General features: G+C 35.7%; 1 protein-coding gene across 14 annotated transcripts in view; it reads right to left on the bottom strand.

Annotated features, from left to right (window-relative positions):
* Nucleotides 1-15,057, bottom strand: part of HIVEP2 (HIVEP zinc finger 2) — a 178,873-nt gene that overhangs the window by 27,161 nt on the left and 136,655 nt on the right. For all 14 annotated transcript variants that reach the window (XM_064486642.1, XM_064486647.1, XM_064486649.1 and 11 more), the window contains one exon: nucleotides 2,909-3,003. The gene's annotated coding sequence lies outside the window, so the exon portion shown is untranslated. The remainder of the gene's footprint in view (nucleotides 1-2,908; nucleotides 3,004-15,057) is intronic.

Raw genomic sequence — 15,057 nt, 5'->3', positions numbered from 1 at the left:
AAACATATCTGAGGATATCGTATTCTCTCCAACACCATCCTTGAGAGTCTTCAACTGACTGCTATCCATAAAATCTCTTTCCTTCTTGGAGTTTCTGAGGCATATAGAGAAAGGTAGATGGGAGAAGAAAGAAGTGATGGGCCTTTTGGGAATTCACCGGTCATGTGCATGAACCATTAAGAACATGGGCTGTTATCATTCATCTCTTGTCTACAGTTGCTTTATTTTGGAAACTGAAAAAATTTTGCAGTGTAAACTGTGTGCACCATAGATCTATTCCTGAGCATTGCATGTCTGTCTCTTTAAAACGAAGTAGGACTTGGGAGCCTTCAAAGTCTTTTTGCTGCTCTCCTCAACTTACACTTAGGAAGATAAATTCACTTTAAAATCCATAAGGCTTTCAAAGCTTAAGCCAAGGTTTGATAATGACATCTGTCTTTTTTTTGTTAGGAGCTATTTTCACTTAGCCATCTATTCTACTAACAATGGTATAAATTCCTAAGCTTGTATTTTATTACTTAAATGTATGAAAATGTTTATAAGATAGGGAAATGCTTTCTTTGGACCTTAAGATATTCTTATGAACTATCAAATGTATCATTGTATATACCTGCAATTTTAGTATAATTTTCTCAATAAAGATCTACACGGAGCTATAAAGATCTACAGTAATGTGGTTAATTATAGCTATGATTGCATAGATTCACTTTGTTTTTCATATTCTGTGTGTGTTAAAAGTAAATCCCCAGTTATCCCAATCAATTGATGTGTAATATCAACTGCATATTAAATAAGTATGCAATATCAATTGCATATTAAATAAACATGCAATTACTACTATATGCAATAAATTTACTCAATTAGATGTTTATTTAAATGCACGTTATTTATTGGTTATCTATACTACTTACTTCATATTTTACACTATAAATAAGTATGCATATTAAATAAGTATGCAATTTTTACCAAAAATAAATAAAAGTGCAATATTAGAGCAATCCTCATATGATAAGAAAACAGCCAGTTATCATTGCATTCTCTGAGATTTCTTTTTATGGTAACCAAGCCCATGCAAAGCCATTTTTGGCACCATTGCCAACAAAGAAGCAGTATTCCAAACACAGGTTCACATTCACATTTAAAATTTTCCCTAATGCCTCTGAGCGCTATGAAAGGCATTTTGCAGGAGGATGTGACTTTGGGGTTTCCTGTGGATGGTGCCCCAGCCCATAGGAGTCCTTCAGGCGGTAAAGGCAGGCATTGTCCAGCAAGCTCAGCACATTTTTCAGAGGTGGGTAATACTGAAAAAGACACCACCCTCTGCATGGCTATTTTAGTGGTAATGGAACTAAGGGAACTGAGCAGAAGAAAGGAAAATGGTATCACATGGAAGAGTTGCCACTTTTCTAAAAGCGTGCCCACTCCTTTGGCCACACTTCCCAGTCCCTCTCAAATCCACTTGGCACCCAGTTAAATAATTTCCTCTGACAGGCCCTGAAAAGAAAGGCCCAGAAACAGCCTCCCTTATGGACCTCCACAGAGGTCTCCTCAGGATAACAGCTGGGTGGGATTGGCAGGAAGGCAGCCCAGCTCTGCAGATGAATAAAGGCCTACAGTATCCAGGGGTGTCAGTCTGGGACCTTTTGCTTAGGAAAACACTGCCTTCGAAAAAACTTCACCTCAGGAAATTAATCATTACTTGAGTGATGGCAAAAGTCAAGTGAGCATTAAATAATAACATCCTAAATAATAACAGTGTAAGATGACAGGCAACAAACACTACCTCTCTACCTGCAATGTTTGAATAATAAAACATTTTTAAAAAATTAAAATGGTTTATTTGGTCCTTTTTTTGACAATTTGGTGGTATTCCACTTGTGAACAAAATATACATCTTGTGATAATAATTACTGATCTAAATTTTAGAGGCCATTTCCATATATTTGCTTTCAAAATGCCATAGATCAACTGCAAAATGTTTTTAAGAAATACATGAGTGTCTCAGAGCACGGCTGCTTTAACACTGATGGTCCCACAAGTCACTACCACACATGAGCACCGGATGAGGGGAAAAAGGATCTACCGAAAACCCCTGACCAGTGCCAGAGTCCAACTGAATACAGACTTATTTCCACAGGATGATTTAAAAGAGGCACCTTCCTGAGAGCTAAATTCATTACAAGTGCTTCTTTTATTAGTAAAAATTCCCATAACAACCTTAGCTCTCCCTAAAAGGAGCAAGTCGCCAATGTGAGGGGGATAATGTATATTATATAAAACTCTATGAAGCAATTCAGAGAACCTTTGGAGAAAAGTGAAAAGATTGTGATGATCACCCTCTAATTTGACATACATTAACATCTAATTTGACATTTAAAATCTAGTGGAAAACCGAACTGTATTTTTTCCATGTTGGCTACAATGAGAACTTGATTGCAGACAGTTGTATAGTTTGCATATTTGTTCAACATATTCACGACTTATTTTGACTATAGCATGCTAATTTTAATATTTTCTCATACCCTTTTTTTTGCAACTTTTTTACAATTGTGATTTTGCTTTTCTGGTGAAAAAATGCATTCTATAACATTATAGACCTAGGCATTCTCTAACAAGAGTTATTAGGATTTACTAAGTGGAATTTTGGATGAAAACAAACTGTGCCAGAAAGAAATCCTCTTAAATGAGGCTATCTCAATTAAGGAAATTATAATTAAAAGTGAACTATTAGGAAAAACAAAATAAAACAAAACCTTTACTACATTTTTCTCTCCAAATAGCAATATACATCATTTCTTTCTAGACTTGATGACAAAGTCAGTTCACATATGGGTGCACAGGAAGCTAAAACTGCTTTTCAGGTTAAATGTGAAACAATAGAATAAAATGATAACTTTTAGTTATTAACCTGTTATCCTCATATCAAAAAACTGCATCCCAACTGTCTTTGTTTTCCACGACGCCAACTCTCTCCACAGGAACTCATGCACCACTTCTGGGAATCTAAAAGAGGAACAAGAAGATTTTTTAAATGATGACACTTGTAGTGAATTTAACAGGCAGGCTTATTCTTTATTCATAGAAATATCTTTCTTGAGGACAGAAAACTTGGAACTGGATCTCTCAAGAAGACTTTTTCTTTCAAGAAAAAGCTTTCCTTTCCTTTCACATAGCCTAAATCTTTTGACTAAGTCCCTGTATTAAAAGAGAATTGTCTGTAACAGTAAAAGTGGAAGCAATTCAGAAAATAACATGAGGGTTAAAACAGTATGTTGGAACTAGACATTCTGCCACTGGAATCCATGACACAGTTCTGCCTTCAAGCTGAGATTCCCACAAAACTTCTTTTGGAACATCAGCAACTAAACTCCACAGGATCAAGTCTCAGATAACCTCACAGAAAATTCTTTTCTATAGTTTATTTCAGCAATGTTATGTTCTGTGCTAAAATTAATTTCTGAACTAGGAAGCCAAAACTAACCAAAGTAAAATCCTAAGACATAACAAACTCTAATAGGTAACAAAGAAAGGAACTTTCTCACACTTAGAATTAATGTATCCAATCTGATCCAAAAAAAAAAAAAAAAAAGCATTGAAGGTCAAACTACTTAATCCAAATAGATTAATCAATCAACCATCTTAAGATGGTTTATCTCCCAATACAAAAGGCATATATAAAAACACTACATATCCATAGATGGTTATTGTATATTTGTTCATTTTTAAAAACATTGCTCTTTCTTCCAGACATGTTATGCTTCATAGGAAGGACTAAAGCATCAATACATGACAGTTAAAATGTGCCTTAACCCACTACCACTTCATGTGAGCATTCAAAACGCTTAAAGGAAGTAGTTAGCTTTAACTTCTCCTGCTTTCTGCACATCACTGCAGCAGCACTTCAGGACACCCTGTGCACTTTTAAACATGAATCATTATAAGCAAGGAGGCCCACTCGGTTCCTCAAAAGACACAAAAGGTGCAAAAATAGCTTCTGCAATTGAAGCAAGAACCACGTCAGCAGCCAAATGAATGTGGGTGGTCAGATAAGATTCTGTTGCTGCAAAGGGCAAATTATTAAGCGAATGTGAGATTTATTTTCTTTTTTAAACTTTGTTCTTCTTGCCTCAAATCAACCATTTGCTGGCACTTAAATGACACTTGACAAGCTCTACTATTCACAAAATTGAAAGCTTCATGAAAGCCAAAGAACATGATTGATTAAATGCTGAGGGAATAGTGGTGGCATCCTTAAAAAAAAATATATATATATACACACACACACACATGTTCTATCAGATAATTAACTATATCCATATTAACAAACCAGATAGCATCTCTTTTGAAAAAAAAAAATCAAGTGCTAAGAAAAAGAAAAAAACACTACACATTGGCAATATGACCTAAGCCAAAGTAAAGCATGGCACCTCTTGATAAAAAAAGAATAAATCACTGAGCTATTTTGCAATCTGAGCAAAATTCACCCAAGACTTAAATGGGCCAAGATTCTATAGATATAGCTATTTATAGGGAACAACAACTTGCAATACTCAGTGACTATCTACGATTGACAATCCCACAGTCACTGAGCTGGGTCAAGAGGGAAAAGGAGAACTTAGTCCTCAGAAGGCCAGCACTGACACCCAACCCTTCCAGCTGTCACAACTATAGACAAGCCCCCAGCCATTCCTTAACTCAGCAACCATCACTCCGACCAACAGCTTCCATAGGCAAAACAGAGCATATGAGTCTTCCCAGACAAACTCTGATGGGGCAGGGTTCCCAGTTCTGACTCTGCTTTTCCAGTCGTACTTTCCTGGGCTATGGCTACTGGAAATAGGAAACACTCGTCTCATGATATGCATGTATCTGGAATTTTAGATTATAGAAGATCCCTTTTTTTAGTCATTAAGAGAATTTGAAAATTCTTTCTGTTGTATGAATTGCTATGAGTTGCTACGCTTCAGTGCTTGGTTTTCACTTAAAGAACAAAAAAGCAATGGTCGTCATGTTGTACTTAAATTTTACCTTACAGAAACTTTCAGGCAATTAGTGTGATTTTAAAGCAAAGATCTAAATGATATTAACATGAAAGATACGACAACAAGTTTGGAGATTTTGCACAAATGATTTTGTTGCAACTGGAATCAAGAATGGCCTCTACAAGGGAGGTAATTATTGTTACTATTAAAATAAAGACATGGAAATGACCATCTCAGAAAATTGTTTTTGCATTAATTTTGAGTGAGCTTTTGTGCCTCAGTTTCTTCACTAAATAAAAGAAAAATATTTCCTTAAATAGTTCTTGAGAATATAATATTATAACTCATGCTTACGTTTCCTAGAAATCAACAGTTCACGCAGTATATTTTTTAAATAATGGAATAAAAGAAAGAGATTTTTCACTTTTTGTTAAACTTTACTTTTAGGTTATTAGATTCATAAGAAATCACCACACAATGAAAACTTAATATTCAATAAAAGTAACACGTTTTCAGAAAATAGTGTTAACAGATCTTGTTAAATATCCCCAGGTCATTTAAAATTCATTCCTAGATATGAGGTGAAAATTTTCTTCCACTTTACTTTACTAAAAAAGTAAAGACTGATTTTTTCTGTCGCCTGCAGGTTTATAGAAGAGTTCTTTTAAAAATAGTTTCCAATCCCCCATCTCCTATGTGTAACAAACACTTGGAAAGTTTGAGCATTATTGCTTTTAACCCAGTGGTTTCTCAGTCTTTCTACTCTTAGAAAAAAAAATCCTTTGCATTAGATATTTGTTCTTTGATGCATACCGATTATTATTACTAAGCTAAGCAAGGGTCGTGATGAGCTATGATTAGATAGACAGACAGACAGACAGATAGATAGATAAAGATAGATATGTTTAAAATGTCCATTGTTGGTAAGATTCTTCATTATATTAATTCTCTGTTCTTCCAGACTATTTCAAGACAAGTTATGGTTTAATGGTTTAATATGACTTTGATGAATTTTGCAAGAGGTTAAGGCTTCACTGGCAAACTTCTCATGCAAATACAAGTAGCTCTCATCACTCTTTTTTCTAAGGTTAAACACATACACACTAGATCATAATTTTAGTAGAAGAGCTAATAAGACAAACCAGCTACACTTTAGATGAGAGCTGTAATAATGAGCAAAAATAATTATTTGCATCAACTCCACTGAAAAAATGGCAAATAGGACCTGGAAACAAGATATGACCCTTATATTTCTTAGTTAAAAGGAATGTTTAAAAGAATGAACACCACTCTTCATATATTAGAGAAGAGATACTTCTTTCATTTTATAGAAGGGAGTAGAAAAGATTCAAAAGTAGTAGGTAAGATGCAAGGAGAGAACTGAAAGATAAATGTGTGCTCAAGATACACTTAATCCAAGTATATCAAAAGTGTACCAAAAGAGACATTTTTTCCTTCTATGAAAAAAAGGCTCTAAATGGGGCATTTTCCACTTGGAGTGTCGAGAGTGGCAAAGCAAGAGGCACCTGAGAGGTAGTAGAGAGGCAGGCACAGGCTGTGAAGTCACACACACACACACACATGCACACACACTTTGATCAGTATGATGATTAGAAGCTTAGATCTGTAGAAACAATTTCCATATGAAAGTAAAGGTTGGGGTTGGGTTTGGAATGTAAAGAAGATGAAAAAAGGTTAAAGAGGTACAAGGAGGAATGGGAAAGTGTTAACTTTGGAGCATGGGGCAATTTACTTTTGGGACAACTACACAGAAGTCTTTGACAAGTCAAAAAAAAAAAAAAAAACGGGTGTCTGGGAAAAGGGAGGATCTTGCACAAGAGGAGGATGGGGCAAACTGAGTCAAACTTTGCCTACTCTGCCATTTTGCTTAGGGTTCTGGTTATAGAAACGGCCCATCAAAATGATCCTAGGGTTAACTTTGGTCCATTGCTGCTTCTCAGCAGATAGTCATTGCTGGAGCACGAAAAAGGCACAAAATAAAGCAAATGTGTAAATTAAAACTCCTAAAAACACAAAAAAGTAGATCTGTGTGAATTAGTGATTTTAACTTAGTTCAGCCTCCTTAACTAGGGTTTCTGACTATCTTGTGACACTTACTGAATACCTACTATGCGTCAGAAAATGAGCTAAGTTTACAAAATGCAGAAAAGGAAAAGGGGAGCTCTATGTTTAAAAGCTCAGAGCCTCGAAGTGAGACTTTTGTGAACAACGAGGTTCAACACAGTAGAGGTGCTTTGACACAAATATAAACACAATTTAGGGAGAGCAGAAAAGAGGGAATGGCCAACTGTTACCAAGAGACATAGAAAAGGTTTTAGTGAGGCAATGACACTAAGTCTTTTTAAAGAAAATTATATATGCTAATAAATAAAAGCCCAGAGTTCTCAATGTTAGATTTAGAGATAAATACATCTATTAGATGAAATAGGGACTAAGATTGTATCATTTCCATCTCTCTAGTTGTATACACTTTATTTTAGTGTGGTGGAAGGCTGGTTCATGGGGATGCTTAGGGAATAAGGTGAACATTCTAGTTAACACAACCTTATGTTAGGTAAAGACCACAGAGAAGTAATTCTTGTTTTCACATCTGCTAGTGATTATTTTCCAAAGTACATCAGTCTTTTCCTTGAGTTAATTACAGTCTCATGAACATAATTTAATCTTTCTTTGATGATTCAGGATCATAGTGCTTTCTGGCCCTTATTCTGCATCTGGGCTGGGACTGTCTGGTATTGGCAATGCAAACTTCTCCCTCACATGAATTCTTAAACATAGTCAAGTCTTCCAAGATCAGAATTGCAACCGAGATTTTTTTTTTCTTGATCACATATTTGACATCAGACTAACTTGTTTTAGGAGCAAATATATAACCATCTACTTCTATCACCATTACTTGTTAAGCTTATCCTAAGTCATACAGGGAGTGTTTAGTATTGTGAAAGAGTCTAGAAATCATTGTATCCACAAGCCAAATAACAGAAGAAAAAGCTGAGCACCAGAGAAAGTAAAATACTTGCTTAAGGACCCACAGGTCATTAGAGCTGGGCTATAGCTTTGGTCTTCAAACTTTCAAGTCATCTATTTTCCACTATCCATACTACTTCCTCTTATTGAAAGTTTATTAATCTGGTTCTATTGTAGAAACTGATTGAATGAATAAAGGAATAAAAAATGAAGAATAAATAATATTGAACTTAGAAGAAGCAAAGACACTTATCATCCATACTTAAAAGTTATTCTGTCAAATAAATAGAAAATAGCAGTAGCTAAAAACCAATGCTCCAATGGACTGTTTATCAATTTTTATTCCCAAAGCCAGGACAGCTCTTTCATTGACAGTCAACGGAGGTAAGCTTTTTGGTTCATAAAAATCAAAATTTCACCAAGGAGGCCTATATAGTACCCCATTTCCACAGGCACTACTTCTCCTGCAGAATGATGTTTGCTACCTTATTTTTGCAAACGAGCAGGACCAATTAGGTGTTCTGTAAGTTTCTTGTTGTTGTTTTCTCATGTGTGGTACATTTTTATTTTTACATTCCCATTTTTAATTTTTATTTCTTTTCCTTTTAATTCCCTCTACTCTATCCCTTAATTCTATTATGGCAGGTAAAGAACTACTTCTTGCCAAGCTAACTTAAATATTTACTCTTTAACTAAATATTTGGAGGATAAAACCAAAGGAGGACTATTTGACTACTATACTCTAATGAGAAATATGACATAACAAAATCATAACTCCAATGTATTGTTTTCTCCAGTTTTGTCTTTTACAGTGCTATGTTCACTAATTGTTATTATTTAGGTATACCTAAATAAGATCATCATTCTTTTTCCAATTCTCTTTTTAGTCCTGGCTGTGCCAAGATTAGCATAAAGAAAAGCCAATGTTAACTTTGGATTTATGTAAACAAAGAGAATGGAGAAATCAAATTGCCAAATATGCATTCTATTCATAAGTATGCATAAAACAGGCTGACCTTGCCTGAAGGAAAATCTATCTCTTAGGGAAGAGCCTCCAACATGAATGGAAATGATACCAAAAGTAATAAAAGCAGAGCTGAAAACTTGAATTGCGTTCCATATTTCATGCTACAACCGATCCTCGGACGTAATGAAAAAAACTGTCTTCAGTCTCTCTACATTAGGTCTATAAGCAATAAAGATCCTGCAAAAAGAAACCAAGGCAAAGCCTATGGCATATCATCTAGTCTAACCAGGTGGCCCTATCCACTTCTAATAACTGAGCTGCTAGAATAATCAATTCTGTCTCCTCTCTTGAAAAGTTTTACAGAGAGCGGGGAAATTGACACATGTGCCAGCACAGAGACATACAACCTCAGTAAATCAAAAAACAAATTTTGTTTCCACACTGTCCCTGGATTTGTGAAGCATACAGAATAAATAAATGACAGGATCCTAACCCTCAAGAGTTTGAAAATGGACATAAAGTTAGCACACAACAAGTACCCTGAACATCAGTTATTATCAGAATTCAAAAAGGGCTTGAACAACCAGGTAGGACTCAACAGAGTTGTAAGTGGATCAAATGGAAGCCATAGTTTATCCAAATGACGTAACCAGAAAAGCCTTATAGTTACCTATGCTATGTGGTTATTCAGATACTCCCCTGGTACTTTGATAAAACTCTCAATAGCATTCATATTTTCAGCCTCATCTTGAAATATGTCATCACCTACAAAGTGTAAGGCTAGAAAAATATTCAAGTGTCAAGCAGGTGTTTACAATATCCTAATAGGCCCATGCTGTCAGACAATTCCAGAATTTCATCTATTGGCCCATTCACTCAATCAAATGACATTTTTTCCAAAGCTTATATATACTAATGTAATGAAATAAAGTATTATTGGAATGCAAATTTCATATTTGAGTTTGAAGCCAGCTATTATTATCTCATTCATCTACCTATCTAATTTATATCAGTTTCAATGAAATCAAATATGGTTAAGAATAAGGTACACATGAGGGATTTGAAGATAAGACAAGAATCCTGCTTTCAAAGAGCTTGCTGTCTAGTAGGTGAGGAAACCATATAAACAAGTTGTAAAAGCTACAGAGGCATAAAATGGGATTATGGGAGTACAGAAACAGAGATTGATTGGGCATGCTGCATTTAAGAAACACTCTCTTAGGTCTTAAAAGGAGGCTAGGATTCGGCAAGCAGAGATGCAGAGGAAAGGCATGGAATGGGAACGTATCATCGTGCTATAGAGAAGAGTGAGGGATGCTGAAGAAACAGCTCTGCAACGAGCACATTTGGGGTGATGAGGTAATGGAAGTGAGGGCTGAGAGGACAGGCAGTGACAGATGGTAAAGGAACTTTATCTGGTAGACAATGACGACCATCAGAGGTTTGGAACAGAGGACTGCCACAATCAGAGAGACACTTCAGAAAGTTCACACATCTCATCTCTTTCCATCTCTTTTTGGGCAAATTTCTACAAATGTATAACCTGAAAAAGAATTGAGATTAACAGAAAATTCGCTTTAAGACCAGGGAGACTTGAAGCTAAAGGAGAGAAAGATACAAGTGATAAGATAATTAGTGGAATAAACTCTTTGAGAAGTGGGAAAGAGAAGGGGACTCGAGAGCATAGATTAAAGATCAGTTTCAGAAGGAAGAATAGAAGCTTTTCTATTTCAGACTGGAGGAAAGGAAGAAATAATAAAGGAAGACAATCTTTTAGACAGAGAGAAAAGAAACAGAATTTCTCTTAAGATGTTCTTCATCTGCTCAGGTAAGTAGAAGGCTGGCCATCCGATGGGAGTGAGGATGACAGAGCTTGTTAAGGGGTTTGATGAGTTTAAACAGCTATTTTCCCTGAGTAACTGGTGTATTTAACAGTCTTAGGAAGAACACTGTTTCTTATTAGGCTATTTTAAAAGGCTATTTTGCACCAGAATACATGCAAAATTTATCTCAGTTGGTAAATATATCCAAATACTATGATATAATTATGACATATCAAATAATACAATAAAATATATAAATGTATCTTGTTTTTCAATAAAGCCCTGAAGATGATGAGCTATAAGCCATTATCTATGAATAGTAGATTTAAAACAATTTTTAAAAAACTATATACTCTTTTTTTTAAACTGTTTCTTAAAAAAAAACAGCTGTGGAGATCTTTTACTATAAACATGAAAACTGATCTATACTGATTTTAGAAATGTTACTGAGTTTTAGACGATCACACTGTTAGTTAATATCTGGAATACAGATTCCTCACGTTATTGAATTAAACACATATATTCAACCACATATGCAATATATTGAACGTTACAAAACCATTTTTATGTCCCACAGCACATGACAGTGAATGGTAGAGTAGAAGTCAATAGGTACCGGTCAGCTGAGTGGATGGATGAATAAATAAATGTGAATGAATGAATAAACTAATGAATGACTGTGAGTCTATCATGTGTGTGCCCCGTACCTGAGAAAACACTCTTCTTGCTTAATGACTGAAAAAAAAAAAAATGCTTCATAAACCCTCAGACTTGGAGCACAAAAGGGATCCTGGTAAGTCTGCCACCATATCCAACAAATGAGGACACGGAAACCAATCAGGACTGAGTGACTGACCTAAGTGGACTGCACGGAAGTTGAGCATCTCAAAACCTCAAAAAGGATTAATTTAATGATTTCTGGCACTTCTTCAGCTACCAAACACAAAGGTAAATTTTTTGTAAATGTTGAAAGGTGCAGAAGTTAGATGTTATTTAGAAATTTAAGTAGAAAAAAGAGTTAACAGAAATGTGTGTGTGTGTTTAACAAAATACTAAAGTTAAACATCTAATCATTTTACTTTTTGTTAAAGATCTCATCTCAAAACAGTAACTAAAGTAAGTGATTAAGGGAGAGGTTTAAATCTCTTCACCCAAGCTGTGAACAATAAAATATTAATTTAACTTGGTCTCTCCAATTTCTCACTCTTTCTTTCCTGCCTTCTTACTGATCGGAGCAGTCATTTTAGCCACTAAAGACCTGTGAGGTTTGATGCTGATTCTATGTGTACTTATGCCAAGTATGTAAATGTGAGGATCACTGAAAACTTGAAAAGAAAGATGGCTCCTACATTAGAACATGAAGCATGGAGGCAAGATAGCCACAAACTTTTGCCTCTGCCCTGAGTGGTGGTCAAGACAAGCAAGGCAATGCTGACATCAATGGCCGTCAAGATATAAAAAGTCATTTCTTGCTGTTGCTCATGAATAGTCCTACCTTTGCAGTCTTAGAGTACCATTACCTCACTGACTATCAAGATGCTGGTCTACTTGCTAACTAGAAGGGCAGGATGGGGTAGAATTTAAGGACTGGAATCAGACTAGGTTCAAGTAAATCATGGATCAAGCATTTAATAGCAATGTGACCATGAAAATCTTAGTATAAAGAGAAGTAATCTTAGTCTAAAGGGAACACCAAATATCACCTATCATCTTCATTTAAGTGTGAGAATTCAATGAGACCCATTGAATTCAATGAAGGCAAAGCACTTAGCAGAGTGTCTTGCTCGTGGCAATTGTTCAAGTATTATTGTGGGTGATAACTGCCCTCAGAGACTTAGCCAGGGCCTTGGTCACTCCAATTCCAAATGGTACCAGGGTATGGAGCCAACGTAGAGTGTGAAGCAACTGCACTGGATGACCGTGACTCAGCCAAGCCTGCTTTGATACTAACCTAAGCCCCTGGGTCTAGGTTGAAAGCATCATGCACAAGGGGCAAAGGAGGGAGGAAGGAGTGCCTGGTTGCACTTCCTTAATGGAATTTTCTCATTAATTGATAACTGTTGCGGACTGAAAGTTTCTGTCTTCCCCAGATTCATGGGCTGATGCCCCAGCCCCCAGTGTGGGTATAATTGAAGACGGGGCTTCTAAGGAAATAATTAAGATTCAATGAGGTCATAAGAGTGGGTTTATATCCACCCATGGTAATCCCATAGGATTAGTATTCTTATAAGAAGAGACATCAGAGAGCTCTCGCTCACTTTTTCTCTCTGCATATACACACAAGGAACACGTCATGTGGGCACACAGAGAGACGGTGGCTCTCTACAAGCCAAGAGAAGAGGTCCCACAAGGAAACTTATCTTGCTGACATCTTGATCTTGAACTTCAAGCCCCCAACTGTGAGAAACAAATTTCTGTTATTTAAGCCACCCAGTCTGTGGTATGTTGTTATGGCAGACTTGAGTAGACTAACATTATAATTAACTCAGTTTTACAGAAGTACATACAATTTTTGGGTGGGGAGAAAAGATGCAATGAAAAGAATACTGCATTTCGAGTCAGGGAACCCATATTCCTGCGTTAGTTCTAATACCTGGAAGCTGTGTAATCTCGGACAATTTGTTTAACCTTTTTGATCCTCTTTCTTAATTCAGAAAATGAAAACACTTCCTCCTCCCAATCAAGGCTGTTGTAACCAGACGCCTGGCATAGTAGGTGCTCAATACACTGATACTTAAAAGATAATAAGATCAAAGGGGAATCCTGTGAGGAGCATACAATAAAGATACCGTATCTAATAATTCTATACTACCACCTAAAGCAGAACACTGCGATCAATAGTCACGCTGTGCTTCACTTTATCAACATTTAGGAAACATTTATTGATGGCATGAATGTTCATTTCTGATGGTGCCGTTAGTGACTGAGGTGATTTTTTTTCAATGTTTCAGTCAGTAATTTATCAAAGGAAATGGATGAGGCTTCTATGCCATATTTTTGTTTCCAATTCGATGATTACTGAAGTATGCATTCCTTGCTACTACGGACAAGGCGAGATGTCTATTCCAGTTTATTTAGCAATCAAAAAAGGAGCTGTGTGGCTTATAAATTTTAACTGTCCATTTACTGACAGCAACTACTATATATAAAACAGATAAAAAACAAGTTTATACTGTATAGCACAGGGAAACTATATTCAATACCTTGTAGTAACTTATGGTGAAAAAGAATATGAAAATGAATATATGTGTGTTCCTATGTGACTGAAGCACTGTGCTGTACCCCAGAAATTGACACAACATTGTAAAATGACTATATTGCAATAAAAATACATTTTAAAAATTGTCCATTTAAAGTAAAGACATATGAGAAATTTATCTGGTATCAGTATCAAAAAGAATTTTATTTTTACTGAAAAATGGCTTTATAGACACTACATGTTAAGCCATTTAGTGTCCATTTTTGGATTGGCTGCTGGAAAGCTAAAGATCTAAATTTGGGACCCTCCTCTAGGAAGTATCTAGCCTTCTTGGTGTGTATTTTGATCATTAACATCATTTTTAGCTTCAGGTACTATTCCTACCTTTGCTTCCTACTGTCTCCTGCTCACACTTACTAATTTATACACATACACATCTCAATAATGGGGACTGTTAGAAAAGACATAATAAATGTAGCTGGGAACTGTTTCCAAAATTTAATCTATTTGTATATTTCAATAGTGTTTGGGCAGCACAACTGGGAAAACTAATTGGTTCCAGGTATATAAAAAAATAACCTGGAAACTCCCCAATATTTTCTTTTCCTTCAGCCTTCAACTGTATTGGTTCCAAGAAAAGAAGGGATTTTGTAAATACAACAGAAAAGGTACATATAACACAACTCAAGAAAAACATTAACTACTTTTCCTTCTCCAAGGAACTGCAGATGAATAATATGGAAATAATATGGTCAAATTATATTATCTTTGAGAGATGGTCAAATTTCCAGCTACTGTCAAGCCTCACCAGCAGACATGGTAAATGCATCTGACATATTCTTGGACACAGATAACTGACCCTGGCAGATCCTGCACACAGATCCTGTGCAGTGCATTGAAAGGGTTGGATGAATGTTTTTTATTTGTTGAACATCCATAGGGCATAAAATCAGATTTGAACACATGTATTTTAACAAGATTAGAATGCATTCGATCAGAAAGCATTTCAAGTCTCAAATCAACCTCTACTTTAAAGGTATAAGCATCATTTATCTTAAATGTTAAACAATGAATTCAAATCCAAAAACCATTTTCAGT

The sequence above is a fragment of the Camelus dromedarius genome, chromosome 6 (assembly GCF_036321535.1).
Source record: "Camelus dromedarius isolate mCamDro1 chromosome 6, mCamDro1.pat, whole genome shotgun sequence".
NCBI classification, from domain to species: domain Eukaryota; kingdom Metazoa; phylum Chordata; class Mammalia; order Artiodactyla; family Camelidae; genus Camelus; species Camelus dromedarius.
The sequence above is the reverse complement of the archived record's forward strand: the minus strand, read 5'-3'. Positions and strand labels throughout refer to the sequence as shown.